Below are 23,259 nucleotides of genomic sequence, written 5' to 3'. Positions count from 1 at the left end.
GTGTTTTCAGTGGTAGCTGTAAATCGCATGGGCGCTGAACTTTTCTCTGAATACCTATCTCTATGTGCATTGAGTGAGAAACTTCATCCTTGTATAATGTGGGGTGCTCAACATGCTTGATTTCATTTTACTGGGCACTAAGGGCTTTAGAGAAGAAATGACAAAACAGCATTTCCGGTAGACTGATTTTAAGTCTGATGATCTGTGATGTTATTGACAAAAATGAAGCAGGTTTGCAACAGGAACACCTTTCATGCTCCTTCGACTAAGCCATTCACCAACACAATTAGTTGCATAGGTGTCACATGCACAATCCCCATATGTGATTCCATAGCAGATTTTTAAAATGCTAGCTGAAATTCATTAGGGCGTTGGATTTCTCCTGATGTGGAGTTCTTACTGCACTATAGAGAATCTACACCCTTGTTGTGTCTGGCTCAACATGTTTGATTTCATTATTCTGTGCTCTAATGGCAACAGGAGAGAAATAACCAGACATGGTTTCCAGGAGGGCTGCTTGTAAGCCTGATGTGATGTGAGGATTATTACCGAAATTGAGCAGTTTGCCGCTAGAACACCTGTGCTGCTCCTTTGGGACTATGCCATTCACCCATAGCCTGAGTTGCCTAGGTGTCACACGCACATTCAGCCATATGTGGATCCAGAACAGGTGTTTTCAATGATAGCTGAAAATAGCTTGGGCGCTGAGGTTCTCTGCATGTGGAGGTAAGTGGACTTTTGAGCATGTTGATTTAGAATCTACATCTTTGTTTTGTGTGGGGTGCTCAGCATACTTAATTTTTTTATTCTGTACTCTATAGGCATTAGACGACAAGTGACAAAATATTGTTTCTGGAAGACCTTCTTCAAAGCATGGTACATGAGGTTAATGACCTAAATTTAGTAGTTTGGGCACTGGAAGACCTGTGATGCTACTACAGGGTGATGCAATTGATGAACACACTGATTTTCCTAGGTGTCAAATGCACATTCAGTTGTGTGTGGTGTCAGAACTCTTGTTTACAATGGCAGTGAATATTGCTTGGGTGCTGAAATTGTCTCTGGATGTGGAGTTCTTGGTGCATGTAGTGAGAATCTACATCCTTGTTTTCTATGGGAAGCTCAACATGTTTGATTTCATTATACCTGGCTCTATGGGAATAAGACAAGAAGTTAAAAGAAAGGAGGGGGGTCCAGGAAAGTTGCCTCAAACCCTGATATAGTGTGACACTATTGCCCCAAAATGAGTAGCTTTGCCTCTGGCACATCCTTACTGTTTTTTCTGGACTATGGAATTCATCAACACACTTCATTAACTACGTGTCACCTGCATATTCAGCAGTATGAAGTGCGAGAACACTTGTTTCAGCACAAGCTTAAAATTCTTTGGGCACAGGGCTTCTCTCTGGATGTGGAGGAATGTGGAATTTTGAACGTGTTGAGTGAGATTCTACATCCTTGTTGTGTGTGGGATTCTCAGCATGCTTGATTTCATTATCCTGTGCACTTATAGGCATTGGACATGAAGCTACAAAATAGGGTTTCTGGGATAGCTGCATGTAAGTGCCAGAGCAGTTGTTTTCAATGGTATCTGAAAAATTGCCGGGGCACTGAACTTCTCTCTGGATGTGGAGTAATGTGGAGCTCTTACCGCCTTGAGTGAGAATCTATATCCTTGTTTTGTGTTGGTTGCTCAACATGCTTCATTTGATTATTCTCTGCTCTCTAGGCATTAGGCAAGGAGTCTAGACACACCTTCAATGTCATCATAGACACACAGTGGTGCCTTTGTGACACCCTCAGAGAGTCCCTAGAGCTCTCTAGAGACACTAGTGACATGCTACACCCCCATGGAGAAGCGCCAGGAGATATCAAGGTGACACCCTGGATACACTTTCAGGGTGTCCATGGATCCAAAAGTGGGCTTCTCAGTGGCATCACCTGACAAGCTAAAGCAAACCCAGTGATGACCTCACAAACTATTCTAGCATCATCCCACGAGGGCAGCAGTGAGAACCTCCAGAGCATCCTGAGGTCCTTCCTGAGACAACGCAGAGATGGCCACAAAGATTTCCTGCAAATTGGGAAAAAGAGATTGTAGGACAAACTCAGAGAAGCTCATATAAAAACACCTCCAATGCACACTCCAAATCATGTTAGCATTTGTCTTAGACTTAGTTTTACGCGTAATCTTAGGCTCAGTATTAGGTTTACGGTTAGAGTTAGTTTATGGCCTAAGATTAAGTTTCAGCCTAAACTTTGCTCTGTGTCAGCATCAGGGTCAACATTAGTCTTATGCTTAGGGCTAGGGTTAAGGTCAGGTCTAGGGTTAGGTTTACAGTTAGGGTTAGTGTAGGTGTTAGGCTGAAGGTTAGGATTAGATTCATGGATAGAATTAGGGTTAGGTTTAGGCTTAGGGTTAACATTAAGGGTTAGGAAAAAAAAACAGAAACAAAAACAAAAAACAAAACAAATAAACATTAAGGGTTAGGGTTAGGCTTCTTGTTAGCATTAGGCTTAACCTTAGGGATACTGTTTGAGATGGGGTTAGGATTAGATTTAGCTTAGGGTAAGACCTAGTGTTATGGTTAGCATTGGGTTTATTGTTAGGTTTAGGGCTATGGCTAGGCTGAGGGTTAGGATAAGGTTAGAATTTAGCATAAGTTTTCTCTTAAGCTTACATTTAGCCTTAGGCTTTAGGGTAGGGGCTGACTCATTGTCAGGGTTAGGCTTAATGTTAGAGTTAGGGTTAGGCTTATATTGCGGCTTAGGCTTTGCTTTAGGTTCAGCGTTATTCTTAGGTTTGGGGTTGGGATTGAGTTTATGGTTAGGCTTGGGCTTAGGTTTAGTGTTTTAGGCTTAGACTTACTTAGGGTTAGGGTTAGTGTTATGGTTATGGATATGGTTAGTGCTGCCTTAGGCTTAAATTTGGGTTTAGGCTTAGGCTTAAGGTTAGGGTAATGGTTAAGTTTAGACTTAGGCCTAGTGTTAGGTTCAGATTTATGGTACAGTTAAGGTTTTGTCTTATGCTTAGTGTTAGGGTTAGTTTTAGGATTAGGCTACAGATTACCATTACATTTTGGTGTTGATTTACGGTTAGTATTAAATCAGGCTTATGGTTCAGGTTACATTTAGAGTTAGGGTTAGGGTCAGGGACAAAGTTTAGGTTAGAGTCTTGATTAAGCTTAGGCTTAGATTTGAGCTTAGGCTTAGACTTTACTCAGGGTCTGGGTCAGGGTCATGGTCAGGCTTTGGGTTCAGGTTACGATTAGAGTTAGGTTTAGGGTTAAGGCTAGAGTATAGGGTTTTTGTTAGAGTTTAGGGTGAGTGTTAGGTGTAGCTTTACACTCAGGGTTAGGCTTAGCTTTAGGATTATGGTTAGGTTTAGGTTTAGTCTTAGGTTTAGGCTTAGGCTTCACCGTGTTAGGTTTAAGCTTAGTCTTAGGGTTAGGCTCAGGCTTAGGTTTAGGGTTATGGTTAGATTTAGGCTTAGGTTTAGGGTTTAGGCTAAGGCTTCACCATGAGTGTTAGGTTTAGGCTTAGGTTTAAGGTTAAGGTTAGGCTCAGGCTTAGGTTTAGGGTTTAGGGTTAGAGTTAAATTTAAGTTTATGTTTAAGCTCAGAGTAGTTTTAGGATTTGTGTTAGACTCAGGCTTAGGCAGAGGCTTAGGGTTTGGGTTAAGGCTGGGGTAAAGGTTATGGCTATTTCAGGTTTAGAGTGAGGGTTGAGTGAGGTTTAATGTTTAGAGTTTAGGGTTAGGGTTAGGCTTAGTCTTTTGGTTAGCATTGGAGTTAGAGTTAGGGTTAGTCTTAGGCTTAGGTTTTGGATTAGATTTACAGTTAGGATTAGGATTATGCCAAGTGGTAGGCTTAGACATAGGGTAAGTATTAGGCATAGTATTAGGCTTAGGCTGAGTGTTGGGCTTAGGGTTAGGATTACTGATCGATTTAAATTTAGTGTAACGTTTATAGATAGGGTTGGGGTATAGGTTAGCTTTAGGTTTAAGTTTAGGCTTATGCTTAGGGTTAGGGTTAGGGTTGGTATTACAGTTGGATTAGAATTAGGTTAGGCTTAAGTTTAGGGTTAGGGTGAGGGTTAGGTTTAGGTTTGTTTTTAGTATTAGGGATATAGTTGCACTTAGTCTTAGGGTTAAGGTTAGACTTAGTGTTAGTACTGGTTTTAATGTTAGGCATATTTAGGCATGGTATTAAGATTAGGGTTAGGCTTAGGACTAGGAACTATTGGACATAGTTTTAGGCTTAGATTTAGGGTTAATATTTGAGTTGGATAAGGTTTAGGCATAAGTTTAGCCTTAGTTTTAGAGTTAAGGGTAGGATTAGGGTTAGGGTTAGAATTAGGCATAGGCTTAGGTTTAGTGTGAGTTCAGGGTTAGGGTTAGTGTTAATGTTAGGGTTAGGGTTAAAATTAGAGTTATTTGTAGGGTAAGGCTTATGTGTAGGTGTAGGTGTAAGTTTAGGGTTAAGATTTTGTTAGGGTTAGAGAGAGAATCACGATGGCTGAATAGGGTAAGAACATGTTTAAATGGATGGAGAAATATTTTATCATGATGAAACAGAGTGGGTGGATTCCAGGAAACAGGAGAGGACAGAACAACAGCAGAGGGGTACCTTGAGACTGACAGACACAGGAAAGCAGTGGACACAGCAGTGTGGTGTTCCGGTGACTGATACTCCAGCGGCATTTGGCTAAAAGCCATCTGAAATCCACCAGCAGCAGGAACTCAACCAGCAACCAGGTGGGAAGTGACTTTCTCTGGGAGCTTGAGAGGTTAACCCAGACGAAGAACTGTCTGTCCTGCTTGTCTGTTTGATTTGACCAGGAGCAGAGACAGACCAGCAGATTACAGATGGACAGTGCGAGAATAGCACAGATTTTATAGTCCAGTCAGCCCCCTAGAGCCAAATTGGGCACCATTTTGCGTAAGGAGGTAAAGGCAAGAGAAAGAACTGAGTATACAATGAGCTGGGAGTGAGCTCATTTCTGACTCAGTGAACTATAGCAACGTGGCATTCTACAGGTTGCACCCAAGACAGGTCTGGGTAGCCCTCAGACCAGACAGAACTCTAGTAGAGATACTCAGGCGCCCTTTTGCACACTGCGGCAATAGCTTTAGAACTGCAGGGGAAGACAGTGTACTGCGCATATACTGAGCTCGCAAGATCTCAGAGTTCAGTGCATTACACTGGTCCAACAGGAAAATAATGCCGACTGTGGCATAGTACAGATCAAAATAGCTCCATGTGGCACCCAGATCTAATGTCCAACAGGTTCTGGCAAGATCAGCATCACCAACAATCTAGAAATATAGGACACCTGTGTCTCTCTAATCCTGGGACCTACTCCAACTGAAAATGGGAGAAAGGTTGCAGAGACAACAGTGCAACCTCAGCATGGTATCACAAGAGGTGGAGCATAGTCAGGCACAAATTGGGGCTATGGAGTTCTTGGTGGAAATCTAACATAAGAACCCAAACCTCGAACTCGCTGGAGGGAGTGACACAATTGACTACAAGCAGAAAGTTGTGTACCAACTACAATAAGTAAAATCAAATTGTAGACCTCTGAGTGACACAGTTTAGAAACCTACCCAAAGGAGAAGACTCTGCTGACCAGAAGTACAATGATCAAGAGCAAAATAAGAGACAAAGGCACAATGAATATTACTGAAAACTTCCATGCAAAGGAACAAAACCCTATGCCAACCTCAGAGTTAACTGAGGAAGACATCAAAAAAATGGGAGATACAGAATTCAGAAAATTCATTCCAAAGCTTCTGATCAGCAATGAGAAGCACATACAAGAGTTCAAAGAATTTAAGGAAGCAAATGTAGAAAGAAAAGAGAAGCCTCCCGAGTTTCCTAACTACAGTGTCCACTTTCTAGCCTCCTAATACTTCAGTCAGCTTCAGACTCAAAGGTGTGAACGCCTCTCCCTGGCTAATCATGTGCATGATGCATTCACATTTCTCCTGTTCTTCAGAACTGTGCTGATGCAGCTTCCTATTATCAAAAATCAAATATAACAAAAAAAATAGTTTGAAATATAGTCCACAGAGTATATAAGACTCTCCTGAAGGGACCAGCATGGTGACTCAGCTGGCTAATCCTCCGCCTGCTGGTGTCAGCATCCCAGATGGGTGCCAGTTCATGCCCCAGCTGCTCCACTTCTGATCCAACTTTCTGTGTATGGACTGGAAAAGTAGTGGAGGTTGGCCCAGGTCCACAGGACCTTGCATGCATGTAGGATACCCAAAAGAAGCTCCTAGCCTTAGGTCATTTAGCTCTGGCTGCTGCTGCCATTTGGGAAGTGAACTAGCAGATAGCTCACTTTCTTTTTTTCTTTCTTCAACCTTCCTTTCTTCCTTCCTTTCTTTGTGACTTGGTCTTTCAAATAGAAATAAATAAAACTTATAAGAAAGACAAAAAAAAAAGAATTTAAGGAAGCAATAAAGCAAATCAAGGCTGATATATCAGAAATTAACAACACAGTAGAGCAAATTACAAGTACAGTAGAGAGTCTCCAAATTAGATTGAAGAAGGCAGAAGAAAGAATCTCAGAATTGGAAGATATTTCCGGTCACCAGTGAGAAGCAAACAAAAAGCTGGAAACAGAGCTGGATCAAGCCAAAAAAAGTATTCAAGAATTGAAAGACATTATTAAGAGGCCATATATAAGAGTTATGGGAGTCACAGAAGGTGCAGAAAGAGAAATTGGTTTTACAAATATATTTAATGAAATAATAAAGGAAAATTTCCCTAATCTGGAGAAAGAATTGGGGAACAAGATCCAGGAGGGGCACAGAACTCCCAACAGGCTTAACCAAAAGAGATCTTCACCAAAACACATGGTTATCAAGTTCTCTTCAATTGAACATGAGGAAAAGATGCTTAAATGTGCACATGAAAAAAAAAGCAATTGACATACTAAGGAATGACAATTAAACTCACAGGAGATCTCGCACAGGAAACTCTATAGGCAAGAAGAGAATGGAGTAACATATTCCAGATTCTAAAAGAAAAAAAAAATAGTTGACCTAGGGTAACATATCCGGCAAGGTTTCTTTTGTCTTTGAAAATGAAACAAAATCTTTCACAGTAAAAAAAAAGTGAAAAGAATTTGCCTCTTTCAAACCTGCCCTACAAATGATACTTCAAGATGTTCTCTTGACAGAGAAGAGGAATAGCACCTACCAAAACCAAAGGCAAATGGGAAGAACATCCCAGTAAAATGATAACAGAAGACTAACTCAATGAACAACCCATTCCTAAAATGACAGGACCAAAGTACCATCCATACATATTAAACTCAGAATGTAAATGCCTTAAGCTCAATCAAAGGGCATAGATGAGTAGATTGGATTAAAAAACAAAACCCATCTGTTTATTGTCTGGAGGAGACACACTTCACCAACAAAAATCAGCAGAAACTATATCACATGGCTTTTGTTTTTTTCTGTTAGTTTTATCTCTTCAAAACACTTTCTTTTGATTAAATCATTTAATGACTGGTAGATCATACAGTAGCATCATTTTCTTCAAGAAGGTTCTTGCTTTTCATTTCTTCTGCTATATGTTAGTCATTTAGTAGCATGTTGTTTAACTTCTTGGTGTTGTTAATTTTCTTTTTCTCCCGGAATTTGAGTTTGTTTTGTGGCTCTTCATTTAAGGGGATGTATAGTAGCTGTGTAATGGAGACTGTCATATCTGGTAATACGTCACTTAAGTTCATGTAAATTTCTATTTTTCTTTCTATTGTTGATTTTGTATCATGACTTTTCATTTAAGGGGATGTACAGTAGCTGTGAAATGGAGACTAACATCCAGATGTGAGGATGAAGTGTGGTATGCATTTCTACTTCCAGACAAAGATGTACTTACAATGAAACTGTTTCCTGTATCTTGACTATAGGATTCTGAACTCTCTGCCATTGTCCATGCCCGCACTGATGGACATATGACTGGATATGAAGAATTATATGTTAGTAATGATATAGAGGAACTAGGTTGGAGGAGGGTAGTGGGGAAGGGATAAGGGAATATGGAACTCTATCATAAAATGATAGCAGTAATAATAAATTAATAAAAAGAAAGCAATTAAAAGAATAAAGTTAATGACCAAAATGGAGCAGTTCTGCCACTGGAAGACCTGAGCTGAGTCTTCAGGATGATGCCATTCACTAACACACAAAGTTGCCTAGGTGTCACATCACCCATATCAATATGTGGTGCCAGAGCAGTTATCTTCCTTGGTAGCAGATTAGTGCATAGGAGCTGAAGTTATCTCTGTATGTTGAGTTCTTAGCATGTAGATTGAAAATCCAACACCTTTTTTTTTTTGGCAGAGTGTAAATACTGCATTTCAATTGAGTACACTCAAAGGGCAAAAGAAAAGTGACCTAATGTTTATTGGGAGAAATGCTTGCACGCCTGATGGCATGGGAAGTTACTAACCGAAGAGTGTAGTTCTGCCACTGAAATACGTGTGCTGCTCTACAAGGCTATTCCCATCAAAACAACACTGACACCCCTAGGTGTCTTGAACATTCACAGGTATGTGTTACCAGAACATTTGTTTTCAACGGTAGCTTAAAATTGCTTGGGCTCTAAATTGGTCTCAGGATGCAGAGTGCTTAACAAGTGAGTGGGAATCTAGAACTTTGGTGCTCTGTACAGAAGAATGCTTCCTTTCAATACAGTACCTGCATTAGCATTTGACAAGATGTGACAAAACTGGGTTTCCAGGAGATATGCATGTAAGCCTGATGATCTGTGAAATCAAAAACTCAAATGGAGTCATTTCGTCAATGGAGGACTTGCACTGCACCTTAGGGACTAAGCCATTCATGGAAACACTGAGTTCCCTAGGTGCCAAAGGCACATTCAATATTACAAGAAGCAAGAGCAGTTGTTTTCAATGGTACCTGAAAACAATTTGGGCGCTGAACGTGTCTCTGGACGTGGAATTCTTAGCGCCAAGAGTGAGAATCCACATCCTTGTATTGTATGTTGTGCTCAACATACTTGATTTCATTATACTGAACTCTATGGGCATAAGATGAGAAGGGTCAAAACTGGGTTTCTCAGAGAGGTGCATAAGCCTGATGGTATGTGAGGTCTATGACCCAAATGGAGTAGCTGTTTACAACTAGAACACCTGTGCTACTGTGTCAGATTTTTGCCTTTAACCAACAAACGGAGGACTAGGTGTCACATTCATATTCAGCAGTATGTGCTGCAGGGCAGCTATTTTATATGTCAGCTCAAAATGGATTGACTGTTGTATTTGTCTCTGGATATGGAGTTCTTAAGGTGTTGAGTGAGAATCTACAATCTTGTTTTATGTGGGGGGACCAACATGAGTCATTTCATTATACTGGTCCCTATGTATATTAGACAAAAATGCTAAAATGTGTTTTCAGGAGTTCTGCATGCAATCCTGATGTGATGTTAATGTATCAAATACATTAGCTTTGCAATTGGAAAGAATGTGCTACGACTTCAGAACTATGTTATTCACTAACCCTAGTTGTCACATGTGCATTCACAAGTATGGGATGCCGGAGCAGTTGTTTTCAAAGTTAGCTGTAAATATCTCACATTATGAACTTCTATCTAGGTGTGGAGGCATGTCAAGTTCTTAACTCACTGAGTAAAATCTACACCATTTTTTGTGTGGGGAGCTGAACATGCTTCATTTCATTATTCTTGTCTCAATATGCATTAGACAAGACGAGACAAAACAGGGTTTCTGGGACAGCTGCATGATAGTCAGTTGGTATGTAAGGTTAATGACCCAAATGCAGTAACTTTGCACTGGAATACTGTGCTGCTCCTTCAAGAATATTCCAATAATCAACGCATTGAGTTCCCTAGTTGTCACAAGCAGATTCAGCAATAGGTGGTGCCAGAGCAGCAGTTTTCAATGGTGGCTAAACATTGCTGAGACACTGAGTTTCTCCCTGGATGTGGAGTTCTTAGCATGTTGACTGAGGATATACATCTTTGTTTTGTGTGCAGTGCTCAACATGATTGATTTCACTGTACTCGGCACTATGGGCATTAGAAGACAAGTGGCAAAACAAGGATTCCATCAGTATTACCTGTAAACCTGATTGTATGTGAAGTTAGTGACCCAAATGGAGTGTTTTGCCACTGGAACACCTATGCTGCTCCTTCCAGACAATGCCATTCACCAACACACTGAGTTTCTTAGGTCTCACATGTGCATTCAGCAGTATGTGGTCCAAGATTTATTGTTTTAAATGGTACCATGAAAATCTTCTGGGCGCTAATCTTCTCTCTGGATGTGGAATTCTAAGCACATCGAGGGAGAATCTAGATCCTTGTGTTTTGTATGAGGTGCTCAACTGTTTGATTTCATTCTACTTTGTATCTAAGGTCATTATACAAAGTGACAAGACATGGTTGCAGGGAGAACTGCTATATAGCTGTTGGTATGTGAGGCAAAGGAACAATATGGAACAGTTGTGGAGGGATGTACAGTCTTTGCACACTGAGTGAAAATCTTCATTCTTGCTATTTGTGTTGTGCTCTACATGCTTGATCTCATTTCTCTGTGCTTTTTGTGCATTAGATGGCGAGGGTTAAAATGGAGTTTATGGGAGAGATGCTTGTAAGCCTGATGTTATGTGAGGTTACAGACCAAAATGAATTAGTTTTCCCAATGGAACACCAGTGCTGCTACTTCAGGACTATGAAATAAAACCACACATGGAATTCCCTAATGAGTCACATGCGCACTAAAAAGTATGGGGTTCCAGAGCAATTGTTTTCAATGTTACCTGAAAGGTGCTGGTTCTCTGAACTTCACTCCAGATGGGAGTTCTTAGTGAATGAGTGATGATGTACATGCTTTTATTTGTGTTGGGGTTCTCAACATGCTTCATTTCATCATACTGGACTCTCTGGGCATTAGAGCATATGTGACAGAATAGCATTTCCAGGAGAGCTGAAACCAAGCATTATGGTATGTGAATTTAGTACCCAAAATGGTGTAGTTTTGTGGCAAGAACAACTGTGCAGCTCTTTTGGGAAGATACCAATCACCAAACATGGAGTTTCCTGGGTACCACATGCACATTCAGAAGTATGTAGTGCCAGATCAGTTGTTTTCAATGGCAGCTGAAAATGGCTTGGGCACAAAACTTCTCTATGGATGTTCAATTCAAAGGGCATTGAATCAGAATTTGTATCTTTCCTTTGTGTGGGTGCTCAACATACCTGATGTCATTATACTTGAATTTATGGGCATTAGATGAGAAGTGATGTAACAGGATATCCGGGTGTGTTGCTTGTATGCTTAATGGTATGCAAATTTAATGACCCATATGGAATAGTTTTGTCACTGGAACACCTTTGCTGCTGTTTTGTGAATATGCCATTCAACAACACAGTATGCCTAGGTGTCACAGGCATGTTCAGCATTAGGTAGTACCAGAGCAGTTGTTTTCAATGGTAGCTGAAAAACACTGAGGCACTGAACTTCTCTCTGAATGTGTAGTTCTTAGCACATTGAACGAGAACCTAAATCCTTGTTTTGTGTGGGTGCTCAACATGCTTCATTTCATCATCCTCTGCTCAATTGGCCTTAGTAGAGAAGTGGCAAAAAAGGGTTTCCAGGAGAACAGTTTGTAAGCGTGATAATATGTGGAGTCAATGAGTCAAATGGAGTACTTTTCCCAGTATAATACCTGTGTAGCTCCTTCAGGACTATGCCATTTACCAACACATTGATTCCGTATGAGTCACATGCACATTCAACAGTATGTGGTGACAAACCAATAGTTTTCTTATTTTTTTTAAGATTTCTTGATTTTTATTACAAAGGCAGATACACAGAGAGGAGGAGAGACAGAGAGGAAGATCTTCTGTCCGATGATTCACTCCCCAAGTGACTGCAATGGCCAGTGCTGTGCCAATCCAAAGCCAGGAACCAGGAACTTCTTCTGGGTCTCCCACGTGGGTGCAGGGTCCCAAGGCTTTGGGCCATCTTCGACTGCTTTCCCAGGCCACAAGCAGGGAGCTGGATGAGAAGTGGAGCAGCCAGGATTAGAACCAGTGCCCATATGGGATGCCAGAGCATTCAAGGCGAGGACTTTAGCCACTAGGGCAAACCACCGGGCCCAAACCAATTGTTTTCAATGGTAGCATGAGAATCGCTTTGGAGCTGAAATTATCTCTGCATGTGAACTTGTTACCACATTGAATGGACAATCTGCATCCTTGTTTTCTGCAGGGTGTTCAACATGTTTAATTTCATCATTATGTGATCTAAAGGCAATAGAAGAGAAGCAAAAAGACATGGTTTCCTTGAGAGCTGCTTTTATCTGAATGCATGTGAAGTTAATGATCCAAATGAAGTAATTTTGCCACTGGAATACTTCTGCATTTCTTTCCAGACTATGGCATTCACCGAAAGTTTGAGTACCCAAGCTGTCACATACACATTCAGGACTATGTGGTTCCTGAGCAGTTGTTTTCCAAGGTAGCTGAAAATGTCTTGGGCACTGAATGTCTCTCTGAATGTGGAGTTCTTAGCACATTCAGTGAGAATCTGCATCCTTGTTTTCTGGTACGTGCTGAACATCTTGCTTTCATTATAATTGATTCCATGTTCATTAGACAAGAAGTAACAAACAAGGGTTTCTGGGAGAGCTGTCTGTAAGCCTGATGGTATGTGAAATTAAGGAGAAAAATGCAGTTGTTTTGTCAAAGGAACAACCATGGTTGTCCTTCAGGAATATTCCATTCACCAAAAGCAAATTTGGCTAGGTGTCACAGACACATTCAGCATTATGTGATGTCAGATCATTTCTTTTCTATGTTAGCTAAAAAGGTTTTTGGCGCTGAAGTTCACCCAAGATGTTGACTTTTTGCAAATTATGGGCAGATCAACAATCTTGTTTTGTGTTACTTTTTAATGTGCCTCATTTCAAAACAGTTCTCATATGGCACTTAAAGGAGATGCTACAAATCTTAGTTTTCAGGAGAACTGATTATAAGCATGTTGGTTGTGATGGTAATGACTAAATTGTAGCAATACTGCCACTAAAGCATCTGGATGCTCCATCTGGACTATGCCATTTATCAAGACACTGAGTTCCCAAATGTAACATGCACATTCAAAAATTCAATTGTTTTCAGTGTAGCTGAAAAGTGCTTGTGCAGGGAAGGTCTCTCTAGATGCATACTTCTCAGAGCGAAGTGTGAGCACTGGCATATTTGTTTGTGGTGATTTTCAAAATACTTCCTTTCAATACAATAGATTTTATGGGAATGAAAAGAGAAGGGAGAGAGCTGTTTCGCAGGAAGAGATGCTTGTAAGGATGATGTTATGGGAAGTTAATGACACAAACAGAGTAAACATAATTTGCTTTAAAGATAAGAGATATCCTACGACAAATTCAGAGAAACTCATAAGAAAATGACTCCAATGCACCATCAGAAACAAGGTGTCGGTCGCAAATGCACCCTCCAAGTCATCAGCAAGATATCACCCTGGACACACCCTGCCACACATTCCCAGAGCTGCCCTCAGAAAAGTTCTCCCAGACACTCCCCTTACACCTGAGTCCTAAGAGGCTCAGCAGGGGCCCACTTGGCCACCTTTGTGAAATCTCCTATAGATTCTCTTGGCACACCACAGAGACTCTCCACGGATACCCTTCCTGGGCTGCCAGAGAGGCCCCACACATATCACAACAGTCCTCACACATGCCCTTAGAGGCCATGTGGAAAAGGGCCGAGTATACCTTGGGGAACACATCACTAAAAAGCAAGGCACGAGAGAATCCTTGTGGAAACGCATGACAAACAAGAGACACCACAACTCTTGCCTTGCCTTGCATTGGGAGGAAGTCTGCATTTTCCTAGGGATCCTGTACCACACCCTCTCCACCTAAGGACACTCAGATGTGCCTGGAGATAAGTCCTTCCCAATCCCTGAGGGACTCTACATTGTGGTCCTCAGACACGGTATTAAATCATCCTCAGGAATCCCCAGACTGTCCTTTGATGCAATAGGTGAAGCTCTCCCACAACCCTGACACATGTCCTCGAACTGCCAGTTTAATTCCTTGCAGAACCTGGGTCAGATGGCCCAGGCTGACCCTCACACACGCAGTTGACAAGCCTCAAGATACCCTTGGTGTAGGTCCAGCCTCCCAGAAGGCATGCAACACATACATTCACAAACCTCTTGGCGTTCCCCAAGCCATCTCACAGCTGCGTGGAGGATCCTAAAGAGCCTTCCATGGAGCCACACACAACACGACCACCATACCCAGACGATGCTTCCAGTTACATCATGGACAGCTCAAGACTCTCAAGATGCTCTGAATACGCAATCACAAATGCCCTCAAGATACCTTCTTAATGCCTTCATTGAACCCTGAAATCCTAACTACTGGGCTCATCTGATGGCCACCTCCACAGAAAACCCAGGAAAGACTCAGCGGCAATGCTGGAGATGCCCTATTTTCATTACCACATCGATTCCAAGAAAGCCTCAGACAACAAACAAACCCATGACAGTCATGCCACAGAAACCCCCAAATCCCCCCCACAAACTTCTCAAACTCACCTGCAGGTCTGGCTCTGGATGTTGGTCGGAATGCATGCAGATTTACCCCAGTGGAAAAATATATGAAACCCTTAACCATAGTATATGGCCACGTGGGGCACCTCTAACCACAGTGCAGGCATGTTCCCCCCTGGAAATTCCTTAGGCAACTGAGTGAATTGCCCTCAGGCAGTCCTTTGCTATGTTCCGGAAGGCACCCTAGAGATGAGTAAAGTCATCCTCAGAGTCCCATGGCATCTCCCACTAGTCCCCTCAGTGCCCCCTGAAACCCTAGACACACCTTCAGTGTCATCATAGACACACAGTGGTGCCTTTGTGACACCCTCAGAGAGTCCCTAGAGCTCTCTAGAGACACTAGTGACATGCTACACCCCCATGGAGAAGCACCAGGAGATATCAAGGTGACACCCTGGATACACTTTCAGGGTGTCCACGGATCCAAAAGTGGGCTTCTTGGTGGCATCACCTGACAAGCTAAAGCACACCCAGAGATGACCTCACAAACCATTCTAGCATCAACCATGGGGGCAGCAGTGAGGACCTCCAGAGCACCCTGAGGTCCTTCCTGAGACAACGCAGAGATGGCCACTATATGTCCTGCCACATGGGAAAATGTTCTAGTAGGTCAAAGTCATGAATACTCATGTAAAATCCCAGCAATGCACTCTCAGATGAAATTTGTGAATTTCAGATGTAACTTCCAAACCAAATTAGCATTGGTCTTGGACTTGTTGTCCTTGTTATTCCTAGACTTGTTATTGCTGTTATAGTTAATTTTAGGATTAGACCTTTGGTTAAGCTTATTCCTAGTATTTGCTCTGATTCAGGGTCAGCAATAGGCTAAGGATTAGTCTTAGGTTTAAGGTCATGCTTAAGCTTAGAGGTTTTTATATATATATAAATAAGGTTTAGATTTATGGAGAGTAATACGGTTAGTGTCAGCTGTAGTGTTTGGGTTAGGCTTAGGCGGAAGCCTAGTGTTAGCATCAAGCTTATGCTTGTGGTTAGGCTTAGGTTTAGTGTTTGGCTAATGGTTTTGGTTAAATTTAGGTTTAATCTTAGTTTTAGACTTGGGTTTAGGGTCAGATTTATGGTTAACCTTTACATTTAGTGTTACGTTTGGTCTTAGGCTTTAGTGTTAGGGTTAGGATTTGTTTTAGACTTATGGTTTAATTTAGGCTTTGTTAGACTTGGGCTTGGGCTTAGGATAGGGCTTTGGTTTATGTTTATGTTTTGCCTGGCCTATGCATAGAGTTAGCATTCTGTTTCACGTTAGGGTTACACTTGGGCTTATGCTTATGCTTATTGTTAGGGTTAGGTTTAGTTTCGTTGTACTGTTAGGGTTAGGTTTAGGTTTAGCCTTCCTGTTATGTAAAGGTTTAGGGTTAGTGTTGGGAGGTTTAGCGGTTAGGCCTTAGGGTTATTGTTATGCTTAGTGTTGTTTTTAAGATTAGGGTTAGGTGTAGACCTAGGCTTAGGCTTTGCCTTATGCTTTGATTTAGGTTTAAGATTCAGGTTATGGTACAACCTTGGGATCTGGATACACAGAAACTCCAGCAGCCACCAGCTGCTGGGGCACCTAGTCTGGGTTGGATTCCATTCTTAGGGCCTGATTCCAGCTACTACAACCACCTAGTAAGTTGGGCCTGGGCCTGCCTGGGCTCAAGGACACCTCCCTGCTGAGTAAGCTGGGAAGGGATCTCTTGGGAACAAGGCCAGCCTAGGCTCCACCCACCACCAATATTTTGTTGTTGGGGGCTCCAGAAGAGTGTGACCTAGGATTCTCAGTAGACAGAACCTCCAGCATCCACCAGCTGCTGGGGGCATGCAGGCTGGGTCAGATTACATGCCTGGAGTCCTATTTCCAGCCACTGCAGCCAGGCAGCTCCAATTGTTGGCCACCTGGAGGCAAGCTCTGGGGTCATGGGGATGTTAAATTGCTGCCTAGGTACATCCATGATGAGACCACTTTGAGTGGGTGTGGAGTCAATCCTGAGGAACTTCCAACAACAGAGTAATTTTTCCTTGAAGGTATGTGAGGGTATTGAGACCTGGTAGTTTTGAAGAGAAAGACAGGATGATTTGTATGGGACAGATTGTTACAACAGCCCATTTGTGAGCCCTGTGTGGAACTTGTTATCACTGAACAATGCTGACCACACAGACCAGCACATTCAAAAGCTAAGGATAGGTGCTTGTCTAGCAGGGCTACATCCTAATACCTAACAAAATGTTGGATCAGGGGAAGGATCATATTATGCAGTGCCATGACACTAACTAGCATGTCCAGGGGCTGGATTCTGTCAGGGATGTGTGGAAGTATTAGTGCCACTGGTTAGCTCAAGAGTTTTGGATGGTGATGGGCTGAGCCAGGTGTGACCATGGAACCTGCCATCATTCATGGGTAAAGTAACCAACAACAGTCTGCAGGTCATGCAGCAGCACCTGGATGTGCATCCTGGAACAGGGTGTAGGGTGGACTCGGCTGCAACATTTGCCAGCTCATGCAAGGCAAAAATGGCTGGTAACAGGCCTGGTTACAGAGCTAAGGGAACACCCTGGCTGGGTTGGGGTCCCTACTGGTGATTGCGAGGGCTGAAGTGGGGGCGTATTATGGTCTGGATAACGCTGCAGTCTCTCTTGGCACAAGTGTGGACTGGGACTGGATGCACCAAGCCGAGCTAGACTCTAGCACAATCTGGTACTCTGGAGGACCAGGGCAGATGTAGGATGGACTAGACTATGTCTCTGCCTCTACTTAGCCATGTGTGAGCTGTGTCTGGGTAAGGAAGAGCCTTGGCTGGGCTGAAACATCTAACAGCAAGAACCAGATTGGGTTGAAGGCCAGTCAGGGAAGGCCACTGTTCCTGCCAGGACAGGAGGTGGACTAAGTAGGGCTAGCGCATGAATGCACTGCTATACGCAAGATCTGGCATTGGTAGAGGTTCTGATTGAGGAGCCTGGGCAACTCAGGCAGGACACAGTCCCTTGCAGGAAAGCACAAGTACCACAATAGGGAGCAGCCCAGACTAGGCGAGAGAAAGGTACCCACCAGCCTACATTTGGCACAGGTCAAGGTCGGACCAGGCTGAACCAGTTCACATCACCCGCTGTTGAATGTGAGCACCAGAACAGAGTGTGGGTTGGGCCAGGTTCAGTTACAACACATACCAGTACACATTACAGCTGAGACTGACTGCCTGCTGCACTGGACTAGAGTGTAGCCCTCACCAGCGTCAGGTGGAATGGGGGGTATTCTAGGCTGGGCCAGGCTACAGCACCCACTGACAAATGCCAAGTCAAGGGGACCATGCCATACTGGGTCACAGAGGATAACAAGCACATGTGAGAACTGCCGGGGACCAGAAAACTGCCGAACAGGAGTGACTCCATTTTGTTATTTCCTCATTTTGTAATGGTCTTGGAATGCAAGACCTTCACCTAGTTTCCTGGTAACCTTTCACCTGTAATTGTTCACACAAGATAAGGGTTGTTATGGTGACCTCTGCCTATCTGGCCCACATCCTGCGGTAAAACTCCACCCCCCCCCCCAGCCCTTACTTGCTACTTAAATACTGCCTGAGAAAATAGAATTTTCGGAGCTTGATTAGACCTCTTGTCTTGCTCCCATTCTTTGTGTCTCTTGTCTCCCCCAGTAGTCGGGTCTCTCCCCAGGTCTCCATTGAAGACGCCGCTGGCCGGGGCACTTGGCACCTGATGTGGGGCATGGGGTACAAGACCCCCAATGGTAGTCCACCTTTCCACGGCCGTGGACACTCGGACCACCATGAGAGTGACTTGTGAGTAAAGGTCCGCATTGAACCGTCACGAGAGAATGTCGTGAGTGAAGGTTCACATAGAGCCACTGCAAGGGTGTCTCGTGAGTGAAGGCTCGCATTGTGATCACCACAGGAGTGCCCAACCTGAAGGCTTATCTGGAGGTAAGTCGGCGCGATGAAGGTATGGGACAGGCATTAAATAAGCATGACTTATTTTTACAGGGCCTCAAGGAGGCCCTCAAGGCACGAAGAATTAGGGTTAAAAGAAAAGAAACGTGGGGCATGAAGACTGGACTTTCTGACTCCCTCACTGCGCGGCTTTGAAAGAGAAATGATGAATGGCTGGTAAACAGCTTCAGCACAGCATCTTCCAAGAGAAGCACATTGTCAGAGAAGTGGTGGCTCTTCAGGTGCACCTCAAAGAAAAGAAGGTGACCTGAGGTACAGTATTCCTCCTCTCAAATGGGAGTGTACCCTGCAGAAATGACCCTTGGCACCCGGCAGCTCTGCATGAATGTGGAGACCCCCGACCACAGCATAGCTATGGTCAAATCCCCTGAGAGGTTGTAAGGGAAGGGATGTGTTAGGTGCCCAATTGGCTTCTTTCCTATCCTCTCATCTTCTGCCTTGAGAGACGGCAGTGGATGCGTGGCTCTGAGGTGAACCTGTCTGAGGACTGACAGTTTCTGGCCAAGGCAACACTTTGGTGTCACCCAAAACTCTGCAGGGGATCCCCTCAGCCCAACAGCCCGGCTGGGTATCCGAGTGCCACTCTCCTCTCTGCTGTCTTTCTTAAGCCATGGGCAATAATGGTGGGGAAATTGATGATCCCACGCTTAAGGCGCTAACATACATGCTGAAGTCCGGAGGGTTAGAAATCTCAGATGCTCAGGCAGTCAAGGTCTGAGGGACTGTGATCAGTTTGGCACTGTGGTTAACATTGGTTAATTTATTTGCCCGTAATACTTTGAAACCACCTCAGCCACCCCAACAAGAGCTTCTGGGAAGCTCAAAGGGTGGGAAACCACCCCCAGTTCAAGGGGAGTTGAGAGAGCACAGCCCCTAACCCTGTATCCTGGCAGTTTGGATAATATTTTGGGAGCCTGTACAACCCAGGAATTGCAAACAGTCTGGGAAAAGGTAAAAGAGCTTTTAGAGAGAGCTAAGGTGACTGTCTCCTCAGAGAAAGTGTACATGATCCCCCTCCTTTTACGATTTTAAGGACAGTATTATGTTTTGAAAAGGCCTCCCCCCTTGAAACCCCAGCTAAGCATTAAAGAATAATACTCACCAGTAGAATTTCAAAAGCTTCTTGGAGAGGTCAATTGGCTATGCCATTGACCACCCGTGTATACGGGGCAATTACTTCCATTATTTGAAAAGGCAAAATGCTAGGAGACTGAGTTTCCCTCATCTACAAACCTTAGAGGAGACTCAAAAGGCCCTGAGCAAGTCTACTTACTCATTATTGCTCTAAGAAAGAGTTATAAGTGAGGACATTTTCAAATTCTTCCATGCTTACAGCTGCCCTTGTCCAGGAGAGCAGCCCCATCCAGTGGGTTCATTGATCTGTTGGAGAGGCGCCCAGAGTTAATACTTGCCCCAATCAACTGGCAGATCTAATTCAGGAGGTCAGAGAGCTAGCCCATAGGTATTAAGATTTTGAACCAGCGAAGCTTGTTGTCCCTTATAGAATGAGTGATTTTGAATGAGTTTGAAGACACAGCAACAGGTTGGAAGCCTCCCTTGAAGGTTATCTCAACACCATTGACTGCAATTATGGGCCAAATAAGTGGGTCACCTCCTTCAATCCCTTGGATTGGGAAAATCCTGCCCTTTTACCAGCAAACCATGGGATGGTGGAAGGAAAGGGGCCACAGCAGAGCTTTTTCTGTCCAATCATGTCTATATGACCTGTTTTAAGCCGTGTCAAGGATCAGCACAGAATGTTGTAAATTTGCTCCCAGAATTGGTTCAAGCATACATAAGGTTGGATGATAACCCTATCATCCCTCATGATCCAGGCATTGCTGTGAGGGCAAGCCCATCCCCCTCTATCTGTAGGTCTCCATTTGCTCTCCTCACTGGGTAGCAGAGATTTCCTCTCCATTGTAATCATTTTAACCTTTTCCCTAACCTGCTCTCCCAGTCTCTCTGGACTTAACCACACCCAGTCACCCTCAGGATCTAAACTTCTCTAGCTCTACCTCATAGCCCTAACCTCTTAGCTGAGAGGAGCCAGGGTAAGAGATAAGCTATTTAACATACATAAGAACAAAAAAAAAAATGGAAACTTGTTCCGTAACTTGATTTAGCAGTTATATATAAAAGCAATTTGATATAGAGTGGTCCAAACCCACAGTTAATTTAGCCCAAAGCATGAGATGAACCTATGTGCTTGCTTTACAAAATACTTCCAGGGTAAAGTATGTCGAAGAGGTTGGAAGTCTCGAAAGATTCGAAAGTTAAATGTCTCTCTTTTCTGATGTGCTGGGTATTGTGTATATGTTTGTATAGTCTATTGTTGGTGTTCTATTTTTGTCTGGACAAAAACTAAATTTTGTTTTAATACTCTTTCTCCAGTTCTATCTTTGTCTTGAATTGTTAAGTTATTGTTCTTGTTGTGAATTGGGTGCATGTGTGACTGACTGACAGATGAGATGTGACGGACCATGACTGACCCCCTCTCTCTCTCCTGGTAAATAATTTTAGAGAGGTCTAATTTATCTAACAGGACTTGGCCAGACCAGACTCCCCACCTCCACTGGGGAAAGGTCCATATAACATTTTCTTGTTGCTTGGTCTTCAGCTTACAGTGTTGTCCTGGCGCTGATACAGGTCTAAAATACAGTATTAATTAACATGTTCAGTTAAATGTTAAATGTACTTTCATTTAACTAATTTACAACTCTAAAGTCTTCAGAGTTCTAAAACAAGTCTCATGACTTTGGAAGTTCTAGTAGAATCCCTGGAACTCTCAAAGATTGAGACAAAAATTTGAATACTATGACTCATATAAAATAATTTGTATTATAATCTCACAATATTATAAAATTATGCTAAATTTGTTGCATCATATATGCTATTAAATAGATGAGTATTTATGCTCATTGGTTGAAATGTTTCCTACTCATGAAACTAATCCAGATTGTAAACTACTTGTGTTCTTACTTACAAGGAAGTATGTGAAATTTTGCCTTGCAGGAGAACAACAAATTCTTTAAAGAAGTATAATAAAATTGGTTATGATGTGTATACTTTCTGAATTTTGCCTTTAAGCCATTGGAGTTGGAGTCTGATTCCTTGTGTTTTAACATCTCCTTTTAAGTTACTTTCATCTTATTGATGACTAATAAATTCCTAGGTAGTCTCTTAAGACAACAGCCAAATTGAAGTTGTTTGGCTCTCTTGAATTCAATAAAACAGAAGCTAACGAGAAGCTCTAGGCCTACCAGCCATGGAAAAGGGAGAGCATGGTTGGAGTCTGCCCTTCCTAAGGAATTTAGGACCTTGGCCTCCTTCAGGTCCTCATTGTGATTCTTATCTGCTTTCATTTGAAAAGGGGTAAATTCCAAGTTTGCTAGAAGAAGGTTATTTGCAAAATTTTTCATTCCCAGTTTTAAGGCAGGCTGTGTTAAAATGTGTTTCCCTGAATTAGGAGAAATGGTTGAAAATTGCTTAAAGCCATTGTATTTGAAGTTTTTTGAAGTGTGCATACATAGAAATGCTAGTAAATATTTAAAAATAAAAATGCCTGTATTTTGAAAGCTGTTAAAAAATTGAAGCATTGAACTTTAGATAGTCTCTGTTTAATTGGTAACTTTATCAATTGTCTATCCACCTTCAGTAAGCTCTATTCTTGTTCCAACCTTTGAATTTGTTAAAATTCTTAAAAAGTTATGAGATGATTTTATCCATTAACGCCTATGTTTAATTCTCATGATTTAAAAAAGCTGTCTTTTCAAGGGTATTTTCTGATATGTATTTACTTTGAAATGCTTGGGTGATCATTTCTAAGTGATAAAAATTGCTTAATATGTTAGTATTCAAATCAGTCTGACTAAATGAATGGGCATTATAATGAAGAGTCTTCGATTAGATGCTTTAAGGCCTCTTGGCATATTTAATAGGTTTAATTCTTCTGGTTTTGGGATTTCTAGATGGGCCCCTATCAGCCTCAAAGTCAGAAGCATGTGTTTAACAGGTTGTATCTTTCAGTTGGTTAAGTTAATTGTAGGACAGACAACTGGTTTGATCTGTAAAAAAAAAAAAAAAAAAAAAAAAAAAATGGGGCATTGCAGAAAAGACATTGGGAAACCTTGCCAGTGGGGAACCAAGATTATATGCAGTCCTGTCGGGAAGGCTCCAGGAATAGTTGATATGAAAATTTACAGGGAAAGTACTCCTTAGTCCTCAGGTTTGAATACAGATCAAAAACTAAAATCCAACAGGTGGTATCACAGTGCTAAACATAGATACTTTGTTTTCTAGGGTTCCAGCAGACCTATTGTATCCATTAAAGCTAAAGTTTAATTGTAAACTATAGGTATGGTTTATTCAGATTATTAAGAGCAAAATGTAAACAATTGGTAACTTTAACACACTTAAGAGAATTGTCAAGTAGCTCTTATAAAAGCTGTTTTTATAATATGTGTTACCTGATATACATGTACATGTCTAAGAGGCAAGCTATGTAGTCTATCTTAATTGGCTTATAGATGAAAATATCCATAAATGTGAATTGCTAAGTTGAATACTTTTGAAAATAATGTATGGATACACAATTAAGCTCTTGGAAAAGCATGTCTGTTTCTGTTTCCTCAAGAACTACAAAGTCTGTTCAGCTGAATAATTCTGA

The sequence above is a fragment of the Ochotona curzoniae genome, unplaced genomic scaffold, assembly GCF_017591425.1.
Source record: "Ochotona curzoniae isolate NIBS_2020 unplaced genomic scaffold, NIBS_Ocur_1.0 scaffold_1852, whole genome shotgun sequence".
Lineage (NCBI taxonomy): Eukaryota > Metazoa > Chordata > Mammalia > Lagomorpha > Ochotonidae > Ochotona > Ochotona curzoniae.
Note: the sequence above shows the minus strand (reverse complement) of the source record.